This window comes from Paroedura picta, chromosome 8 (assembly GCF_049243985.1).
Source record: "Paroedura picta isolate Pp20150507F chromosome 8, Ppicta_v3.0, whole genome shotgun sequence".
In the NCBI taxonomy this organism is placed as follows: Eukaryota; Metazoa; Chordata; class Lepidosauria; order Squamata; family Gekkonidae; genus Paroedura; species Paroedura picta.
Window position 1 is genome coordinate 58,798,125 of NC_135376.1, and position 11,307 is coordinate 58,809,431.

Sequence of the window (11,307 nt, forward strand, 5' to 3'; positions counted from 1 at the left end):
GAGCTCCTGAAGGAGCTGCAGGCCCTGTGGGAGCTTCCGGCATTCCGCATTCCTGCAAAACGGAGGTCTTCCACCAGGTCTATGGTTGAGGCTGGCACCACAAGGAAGATCTGTATGCCCCCCTTCCAGGATAGAGCGATGTGAATGGCGGCTGCAGGTTCCATCTGTGCCCCTCTTCCCACCCCCCCCACCCCATCTATGAGATTTTTATTGGGGGAATTGTTAGTGCTTCAAATTGGGTTCCCCCCCCCCCGCCGTATCTTCTTTTTGTACTGTGATTATTGGATCTATGTTGTTTTATGACTGAGGTTTTAATGGGGGTTTTATTGGGATTTTATTCAGACTGTTGTAACCCTCCACGAGCCATCTGGGAGTAGCGGGTAATAAACTGAAATAATAATAATTATTATTATTATTCACTTTCAGTGAATTCACTTTCACTTTCAGCATCCATGCTTGCAGTGTCTGTTGATGAACTTACCAAAATTCACTGTGAATCTCATGAATATGCTTTTGGTATTTTTTTTTAAGATGTCAGACTCCGATTGGTGAATGGAACGAACAGATGTGAAGGTCGTGTTGAAATCAACTATTTGAATAGATGGGGGACTGTTTGTGATGATTTGTGGGACCTAAGTGATGCACAAGTGGTATGTAGGCAGCTTCGATGTGGAACAGCTATCTCAGCTACAAGATCTGCATATTTTGGTCAAGGCTCTGGTGAAATCCTCCTGGATGATGTTGGTTGTAGTGGGACCGAACCTTATCTTTGGGCATGCCCTCATAGTGGTTGGGGAGTCCACAACTGCAATCACAATGAAGATGCTGGTGTCATCTGTTCAGGTACTTACAATTTTTTAAATATTTTGTGTGTTTCATGTTAGCATATTTAAACAGTTTGGATTGGATATAGTGGCTATGCTGTATTTTTTTTTATTATGCTGCTCTTCAGGGAACCTGTCTAAGGTGGCTTTCAAATTAAAAAATAATAAAACCAAAACATTAACTCTAAAATTCAGCATTAAAAACTCAGCCACAGCATAAAAACATAGACGATTTTTTAATAATTTTTTATTTTGTTTAATAACATAGAATCAATATAACACAAAAGATAACAGAGTAGTTCGCAACTACATAAGATACATAACACCTCATAGCTTCCTCCTCACTCTTCCTCTAATTAGTGATAATATTATTATACCTCTAACTACCTTTCTTTAGGTAGTCCTAAGCAGACAGAGATCTTGGCCAAGCTCTGACAACCAGGGCATGGGACTTTTGTTTCCAGAGCATGTGTTCTTTTCCAGACATTATTCGGGACAGGAACTTCCACTGTAATATGTCTGCCGCCATTATGGACTTCAACAGCATTACTCAAAGCAGTGACATCACTTCACCCAGAAATCATATTGATGTATCACATGATGCTCCCCTCCCCTCAAAGTGTATGATTGTATATTATGGGTGGATTTTCAGTGCTGGGTTTTTATTTGTTTATTAATAGTTAACACTTATGGATTATTTTAATTCTATTTTACTTGGCTTCCACAAGCAGATGGCAGCATACAAAACTAAATGAAGCCAATCCAGATTCCCTCACTCTAATAATGTGTGTGTTTTGTTACACTGTGCAGCAATGGTTTCATTGATACTGCACAGCTTGGCAAAATAGGTACCAGGTATGTTGCCTTAGGAACAGGGATACTTTCCTTCATCCAACACCAAGTTAGAGGAAAGCCTGCTCAGCACAATGGATGAATATTTTGTCATCTTTTACCAGTACTCTGAAAGATGATTGGTAGAATTTGCTTTGGGTACAGTGGAGAGGCTGTTTTTTCCATTTTGCAAAAACGTTTGAGAAAAAAAGTTCCTCTTTTCACCTTTCTTTAAAATTAGAATTTGTACTTATGCTTTGTTTAAGGAAGGTTAGGAAAAGTCAAAGTGCTCTGTTACCTAAGGAAAGTAAAATACTTGTGTCCTACAAAACATGCAGGATGTTTTCTATCTTCCCTGTTCCATCATTACTAAAACATGCTTCCTTGGCCATTTTCTGACCTGTACTTTCAAAAGGAAATTAACTTTGGATGGGACTTTAATTTTGTGCAATTAAGATATACTTTAATGGCTACATCAATTATGTATTCAAAAGGTTTTCACCCAAAATGCAAATGTAAGTTTTGACATAATGACCACGGTCACTCAGAGAACTGTCAGAACCCTTGTAATCATGAATATTGGTAACAAGTACATCAAAATCTTGTTACTGTCTACTTTAGGCAATACATTTTTTTCATTCCAGAAAAGTCTACATAGCACATTGTTTTATAGACACACATTAAATGGCAAAGGAACATCATATTATTCCTGGATTTAAATGAAGAAAATGTACACTGTCTTCTGCTTTCTTAGTTGAGATTTTATTGTAGTTATAACATTTGATATAGGCATTTCTGTTTTCTAGCTATAATTTTTACTTTTGGTTATTTTATAAAACTTGCTAAAGCTTTTGGGAAAATGTTAAAATAAAACATATTTTATTTTCCAGATGAAAACACTTCAACACAAGGTAGCAATCTGTTTGTCAAAGTATTTTCAGTGGCTGTTTTACCACAATGCATGGGGGTGAGGGATGGGGATGGAGGACAAGACTGCCTAAGCTCTCTGTATAGCACATATGGGTACAAACCAGTTCATGAACCAAAATTCATCATTAATTTAACTGGTTTTTGTCCAGTTCATGGTTCAGGTCATTTAAATGTAGAAGCCAAGCAGGGCAGTCTGCCTGTCATCTGTTAGGTTTAAATGGCTATAAGCTGAAATGTCTTCATCCATTCACTGATATGCTGAAATGGCTGGCAGCCATTTTACCAGTTTGTTTCACTTCCCTCTGATTCAATGCACGGTGGGGGTGGGTAGTGAAACAGAGGGTTTAAATGGGGGGAAAGCTGATGATGGACCCCTTAAGCTGTGAGGTTTAAATGGTTGACTTCACCTTGCTTCAAATTGGGGGTGGGGGAGTGAAACAGAGGGTTTAAATCAGGGGTAGTCAAACTGCGGCCCTCCAGATGTCCATGGACTACAATTCCCAGAAGCCCCTGCCAGCAAATGCTGGCAGGGGCTTCTGGGAATTGTAGTCCATGGACATCTGGAGGGCCGCAGTTTGACTACCCCTGGTTTAAATAGCTTCCAGTAATTTAATCTTCATGGGTGGACCTGTCGATCAATTAGGTCGAAATGGCTGGCAGCCATTTCAGTGATCCATTTTGCTCCCTGCTGGTTGGAAGCAGGGGAAGTGAAACTGACTGCTGAAATGACTGGCAGCCATTTCAGCAGTCCATTTCACTTCCCCCTTCTTCAAAGTGGGAGAGGAGCAAAACAGGGGGTTTAAGTGGCTGCCAGCCATTTCAGTGGTTAATTTCACTTCCCCATGCTTTGAAGTGTGGGAAAATGAAACAGAGGCAGACCTATCAAGCTTTTTGGTTTAAATGGTTGCCAGCCATTTCAGTGCTCTGTTTCATTCCCCACTCCTTCTAAGTGTGGAGAAGCAAAACAGACCAGGCTAAACTGATCTGTTTGTTTTAGGGCTTTTGACTTGGTTGGGTTTGGGAGTTCCATCCACAAACACTTTGAACTGAAATGGAATGTCCCGATTCATGTCCATTCCTGGTCCCAGTCCTGATCAGGATTAGACTCTTGCACTATTTTTAAATAGAATGTCAGTAGTATCCATGGATCAGAACCATAGACACTGGAGTTGTGTGCGGCGGCGTCTGAAGCAGCTATTCCAGGCCAACGCAGCCAGCACTGTGCCGCAGGGGGGGGGAGGCACGGGCGCCGGTATGTAACTTGGTGCACACATGCAGGTGTGGTACCTGCGTGTGTGTGCCAAGTTACGCACCAGCTCCCCCGCCTCCCCTCCTGCTCTGTGGCGCCGGCTGCATCGGCCTGGAATGGCCGCTGCCACGCACAGCCCTAATAGACACTAATAATCATATTTGGCCCACAGTGTTATCTTTTCCAAAGATGATTATTGATACACTGTTATCTGCCCCTGGAAGATTTTATGCTGGCTTTCTTCATATGCTGATATTAGTTGCTTTGCCACTGTTCTGATACATACATAGTAGTAGTAGTGGTAGTAGTAGTAGAAGAAGAATTGGTTCTTAAATGCTGCTTTTCTCTACCTGAAGGAGTCTCAAAATGGCTTACAATTCCCTTTCCTCTCCCCACAACAGACTCCTGGTGAGGTAGTGAGGCTGAGAGAGTCCTGATATTACTGCTTGGTCAGAACAGCTTTATCAGTGCTTTGGTGAGCCCAAGGTCACCCAAATGGCTGCATGTGCGGGAGTAGGGAATCAAACCCGGCTCACCAGGTTAGAAGTAGGTGCTCCTAACCATTACACCGAGCTGTCATGTCATGATTTGATATCTGCAGTATCAAGTACTCTTACAGTCATTGAATAATGAACTTGTATATACAGATTCAGCTTTTGATGGTTTTCTGAAATTTGACTGTTAGTGTGTTTGTTCATATTAAATAACTGTTTCTCTTTTTCCTTTGAGGCCCAATATCAACGACAACCTCACCAGGTAACTTCTAAAAAGTTTTACTGATACTTTATTTATCTATGACACTCCAGTTTAATGCACAGAATAAACATCATGTGACAAATCAAAATGGAATTTTCAGAAAGTCCCTTGGTACACATATTATGTTTTGCCAGGTGGCATACTTTTATTGCTAAAAGTTTTACCATGTCATATAAAGTCACAGCTTTTGGGGGGCAGCATTGGCATGGACAGAGCGCCTGACAGGGACCCGATCGAATTAAGAGTCCTGGAGACCCCATTAAAATGGGGCAGCTTGGAGCGAGTTAGGCCACCCAGTAGGATGGCTGGAAGCTTGCTAAGCCAGGTGGTCTATGTGACCAGAGGAGGTATGCACCTCTCTCTGGCTCAATAAGTTGGAACACCTCCTGATTGGGTAACCCAGCAGCAAGGGGGACCTGTATTCCCAGAGGTGGATGCAGGTGGCTTCTTGGTGCCACTGTGGCCAATGGTCATGTCTTACAGGGAGGGCAGGCTCCAGTTCTGTGTCAAGTTTTGTGCCAACAAAGTTGTGTGTAAAAATAAAAGCTGTGGGCATGTTGAAGCCATTACGTGTCCTGATTCCCGCCCATAAGGCCTGACTGCAAGTCAAAACCAGCTAACATAAAAAGAAGGAAAATTAAAATCACAGCAGTCGCCCTTTTCTCAAAAATGTACACTTGTGCGTGTAAACTCACTGGGTGACCTTGGGCCAGTCATGCTCTCTGTGTTGTTGTGGAGACCTGGAGAATGATATGAGATACTTTAGCAACAGCCTTGAGAGGAAAGGCAGAACACAAATGGAAGGACTGTCCCTATGCTACTCTTTGTTGCCTATTGTTACCCCGCTGAGCCAACGGGGCCAATGGTGGGCTTTAAAAACATAAAGCTGGTGTGTCCCCCCCCAATCAACTTCTAATCTAGGCTCACTGGCCTATGAGCCAGGGCACAATTGTGGAGGTTGGAACGATTCCCATCAGGCTGGTGCTTCTGCATGACAAGATGAATAGGAAAGTGGGAGGATGCGTGCCAGCAATGAACAGTATAGGGATGGGATATGTGAATGCTATCCCTCTGATCTCAGTCCCATTAACGGCTGCTTGCACAGTGACAGAAACCAGCCGAAAACCTCTGTGAATCTGGTCCCACGAATCAGAGCAATTTTTTGCTATAAGCCAGATCTAGTCTTCCCTCTGAGTTGTTTCTTGATCTGGAAGCTGTATCTGCATATTGTTGGATATAGCAGATTATTGTTTCAGGCATTTGTAATTGGATTTTTCTGCATGGGCAAGATAGTTCAGGAGATGAACCAGTGAGCTATGTATCTATTAGCCAACTGTGGTCTGATCTACAGATATCTAAATCTGTGCATTGTGCCCACAATCACAGTAAAAGATATTTCTGAAAACTTGGGGGGACCCCCCAGGTTTGCAGAAAAATCTTAAACTGCTCACTACATCCTCAATTTTAAAGCACGGGTTCGGGAATCGCATAAAGTGGATTCACCAACGTATTTAGTGCAAGCCACAGAAGAGCAACCAGCAGAGGGAAGGTATGGAGGCTCAAACATACTAAAGGCGCCTGCCTTGTCCTGCCCTCTTACCCGCCTCCCTCTCCCTTGTTCCCGGGGATGGGAATTGCTTTTTAAAAAATGGCTAACTTATTGGAGCAATGAATAGGCGGACATACGTGCAAGCGATACCAGAAATGAAAGATTTTTTTTGGTGTTGTAACACAAAGCATACCTCTTGAAAGTTTTCTCACCCCCCAAAATTGGGAACAATATTAATGTTTAAATGTATCAAAGGACTCATGATCCCATAATGGGTGGTGTTCAAAAAGCACTATGCATCTATGATTGTATGCATAGGCATTGCAATGGAAAAGTATGATTTTTAAAAAATTAGCGGGCATCACGGGACCTTTAGAATGTGGAGAAAGGGGTCTGGTTGCCTGGACTGATTGACAGATGGAAGCGTAGCGCATATAAAGCACGTTGCTCTCTTCCATCATGTCCAGCAACAGATGTAGAGTGTGAGATGGGCAAAAAGGCTGCAGACAAAGGCGAGACAGCAGAAAAGGCAAGGAAGGGCTGGGAAGCATGATAAAATGTAGCACTTTGCCACTCAGCTGGCATAACACTGTTTTTACCAGTGTGTGGAAATGCCCTAAAAATGGGGGGAGAAATCCCCCCAACATTATAATTGTCTGTGCAAATGCAGCCAACAGGTTTACTTCCTCTGTTCTGCAGGTGTGGTGTCCTCCAGGAGTTTCTCTAGTTGTGGGTACATTGTCATTGTCCTCCAGGATCCCTTATGGGCCCAGAGGCAGCTGTAGAGGCATAGAACCATGGCAAGTTCCATAATGAGGGGGGGGGGCGGATCAGGCAAGATTACAAAGGAGCCCTACAGGGGCTCAGTGGATAAGAGACAATGGGATTCCCACTGCATGTCTCCTAAGCCCCCACTTGTATACAATACAGTGCAAACATAGATCTACTTAGACTTGTACAATATATACTTTCCTTCTTTCATCAACAGTTTTCTTTTGTATTGTTAACTCTGTGTGAACAACAGCTAAATGATTTTTTCTAAATATGGTGGAAAGTTTTACCATCCTATACAATTCTAGAAAGGCTGCTGAGAATTTTACTGGCCCATTAAATAATGTCAAGAAAAAATAAGTTGAGGCTTCTACGTTTTTTGCTAGGTTTTTGGGGTTCCCAACCAGTATTCTCTAGCTCAAAGGACTGATATTGTGTATTGTTTCCTATAAGCTGTTCAAGAATGAACACTGCAGCCATTCCCCCATGGTGCTTTTGCTCAAGGCTGTAGATATGATTCCTAGCATAGCATTTTTGATGGCTAAAATGGGCCAACCTTTCTCTTTTGCTAGTGAAAAACTTGATAGCTTCTACTCATAGCTCTATGTGATGCTCGCTTCTTTGTAAATAATTATATGTGTGTATTCTATGTTTTGTCTTGGTTTCTTAGTCTCAGCCCAATATCCTTGTGGTGGCTTCCTTACAAATTCTTCTGGGATAATACAAAGTCCATTTTATCCTGGCAATTATCCAGACAATGCTGAGTGCATTTGGGAAATTCATGTAGACAGTGATTCCGTTATAATGATTACATCAGATCATTTTGAGTAAGTAAAGTTCTAATATAGAAACAAACTCACAGTATCAACATAAAAAGACTCAGACTTAGAAAAAGCTTTTTTGGCATACAACAACATAAAAAATAGTGATAATCTTGTACAGGCTATTTTAATGCTTGCCTTGTCAATATGGAAATTGTAAGCGGGAGACCATAGAATTGACTTCTGCTATCCAGGGGGACAAACTGCTGATATCCTAGATTCTAGCCTAGCTCCTACATATCCCTATCTACACTGGATCTAGTGATAGAAAATGGGAGGGGAGGTTGATTGTTAATTTTGTGACCAAAACAAGTGTTGGAGACAAGCCTGCCTGGGGTGTAGTTTGTTTGAAGTGATATTTTCTAATTCCAGTTACCTGGAGGAATTCTATGGCCACTCTATGGTGCTATCAAAGCACCCTTACAAGTGTTTGGTTGCATGCATTCCAAAGCATCATAAACATATTCCATGTTTGAATAGGGATTAATCTTTGCTCAGATTAAGCTCTGATAGGTATCTTGTTGGTCAGTAATGCCCAACTCAGATAACAGTTCAAAGGGACTGATATAGTTTCTAATTCGTTATCATTAAAATCTCTACTAAGGGGGTGCGGGAGAAATCTTGTTATTTTTCCTTTCCAGACTTGAAATTTGTGGTGGATGTGCATGTGATTTTCTTGAGATCTATGATGGGCCACTCCATATATCTCCTTTGCTTGGGAAAATTTGTCGTGGTTCCTATTTCACCTATACAGCAACCTCCAACATGTTAACAGTCAGATTCCACAGTGATTCAAGTGTCACAGCATCAGGTTTCCTTGCACGTTATTACAGCATTCATGCAAATGAGAGTACAAGTAAGTGAACATGTGTTATCAGGCTTGCTTTGTGACATTATTGTGTTTCTGTGGGGTCTGCTTAATTCTAAAAGTAGCAAATAATGAAACCAATGTGTATTAGGATGGTCTGTTAAATGCATCATAAAACTTCTTTTTACACATCTCTTAAAGCATAGATTTCAAGGGTTATTGTTGATACCTATTTGTATTTAGAAATCTATCTGTTTCCTTTGAATTTCATTTGTATGTCTGTTGCCACTAAATAGCGGCCGCGATTGACCGCGGCCGCCGTTGACGCGGCGGGGGCGCCCAGGAGCGGCGCTGACCCACCTGCGTCAGCAGGCCGCGCCGCGGCGCGCAGGGGAAGGGCGGGGCCGCCGGCCTTAAAAGGCCGCGTGGAGGCGGGCCCGGCCTCTTTTCCCTGGATCTCGCGCCTGAACAGCTTGCTGTTCAGGCGCTCCGGTGAGTAGGCCAGGGCTGGGACGGCGCTTCGGGCGCCAGCCAGCCCCAGCTCTTCCGGCGGGGAGGGAGCGGGAGTCCTCGGGACCCCGAACACTAAAAAAAAAAAAAAAAAAAACCTCCGACGGCGGCAGTCGGGCCCGAAGTCCGGCGGGGAGAGGGGAAGGCCGGCGGGATGCCTCGCCGGTCGAAGACGGGCGCTGCCGGGAGCGGGTGCGGGGCGGCTGCCAGCGAGGCAGGCCTCGGAGGAGCCGGGACGGGGGACCCCGGGGCCGCGGCAGCGGCCTCCGGGGCGAAGAGTCAGTCGGGGCCCCGGGAGGGGGCGGAGCGGCCTGCGCGGGAGCGATCTTCTGCGTCGCCGGCCGTACGCAGGCCGCGGCGGGGATGCCGCAGCCCGGCCCGCCTACCCCCGTCCCGGGGGCAGAGCGAGAGCGGCCGGGCCGAGCGCAGAGAGGGAGCAAAAAGGAGCGCCCCGGCCTCAACTGGGGGCCGCGGGGCGGGGTCGGGTGGATCCACTGCGGCCTCCGACGGGGGCCGCGGGCCCGACACGCGGGGGAGGGCGGGGAACAGGGGCAAGGATGGGTCACCTGCTCGGTCCCCTGCGGGCCCGCGGCGGTCGCGGTCGCCTGGGGCCACCCGGGCTTCGGGCAGGGCCGGGAAGCGGGCCAGCGCCCTGAGGGCCAGTCGGGCCTGGGCGTCGGCCATTCCTTCGTCCAGGGCCCGCGGGGGAGAAGGCGCCTCCGGGGACTCGGGGCCTTCGCCCGCGGAAGCTGGGGGGGCTCATTCCCGACCCGCCCGTGGGGGGTCCGGGGGGGGTTCTCCTCTGGGGGCTCGGCCCGGGGACGGCAGCCCCCCTCTCCGGACCCGGGGCCGGGCCGGGAGGGGTGGCAGGGCCTCTGATTCTCCGTCTTCCGGCTCGAGCTGGGGCACCCGGCGGAGGCTGGGGGCCCCGAGGGATCGGGCTAGAGACACGTACCGGTCCCCTTCGCCCCTCCGTCGCCCCAGCCGGCTTCGGGGGCGGGGCGCGGACAGGTCTAGCGGGTCCTCCGCGCGCCATTCCCGGGGTTCGCCTGGGGGGAGGCGGGCCGGATCACGGCGGGGGCGGCATGGATCCAGTCACCGGGGGTCGAGGCGAAAACGGTCGTCCCGCTCCACGTCGTCCGGCGGACTGGTCCCGCGGCACACGGCTGAATACCGGGCGGGGTTTGCCGAGGCCAAAAAGCTGTACGGGGCCCGCAGCTCTCGCCGCCGCAGCCCGGCCCGGTCGGAATCGTCTTTTTCCGGTAGCCCGCCAGGGAGCGCAGATTCACTCGGGCCCGCATCCCGGGCGGGGCGCGGGGAAAAACGACGGCGCAGGACGCAGCGGAGGGCGCACAAGCGGAAGCGCACGTCGCGGCACAGCCCGCCCACTGGTGAGTCATCTTCGTGGGAAGAAGGCGACAGTACCATCCACGACGGATGGTATTGGATTGAGGGGGCCTACGTCCCTGGCATCCCGCACTGGCTCAAGAACAGGCGGCGGGATATGGTGCGCATGTTAGACGAGGCCGGCATCAGCCGGCGGCGCCGCGAACCCCCGGGGCGGTTTCGGGACGGCGAGGCGCCGCCGGGGGTTCACCTTCCCGTTAAGTTGCGGGAACGGATACTCGACGGGTATTTCGTCGATTTTTTCGAATTGGCCAAGTGGCGGCGGAAAGGCGCCGACACGGGCAAGAAGGGGGACAAGGACAAGGCACAGTCCCAGCCATGCGAGAGGTCTATGCTCAACTGGCTAAAAGGGTTTTCTGAATTCCAAGCCCTCATATGCGGGGGGTACCCGGAACGGGGGTGGCACCTCGCCAGATACCTGTTCACAGTATTGGAGGCTTGGGAGGTGGGCGGCGAGGAGGCTGCAATGGACTACGACAGGGAGTTCAGGGAACTTGCCTCCCACAACGCCGCTACGCGTTGGGATCTCCGCCTGCATGACGCGTGGTTCATGCAGGTGGGACCCAGCGCCCGGCTACGAAAGGAGTGTGGTAAGGGTGGTTCCAGCGGTCCGGCCCGGAAGCTTTCTGGGCTGGTATGTTGGGACTACAACAGAGGCGGTTGTAAACGCCGCAGGTGCCGTTTCGAACACCGCTGCGAGTCCTGTGGTGGTGGCCATTCGATGGCAGCGTGTGCCCAGCCGTCTACCTCGCAGCCCTTTCGAGGGACCCGGTCCTCTGGGAAGAAGGACGGGGGATCGGGTCCCACGGCTCCTTCCACAGCTCCAAAGTCCGGATGAGGCGGCGGATCAG

General features: G+C 48.1%; 1 long non-coding RNA gene across 1 annotated transcript; it reads left to right on the forward strand.

The window, feature by feature from the left end:
* The first annotated feature begins 823 nt into the window (after window positions 1-823).
* On the forward strand, window positions 824-4,589 carry LOC143843617 (uncharacterized). The gene is made up of 3 exons (XR_013233619.1): window positions 824-843; window positions 2,546-2,566; window positions 4,564-4,589. It is a non-coding gene; the product is annotated as an uncharacterized LOC143843617 (long non-coding RNA).
* Window positions 4,590-11,307: the final 6,718 nt, after the last annotated feature.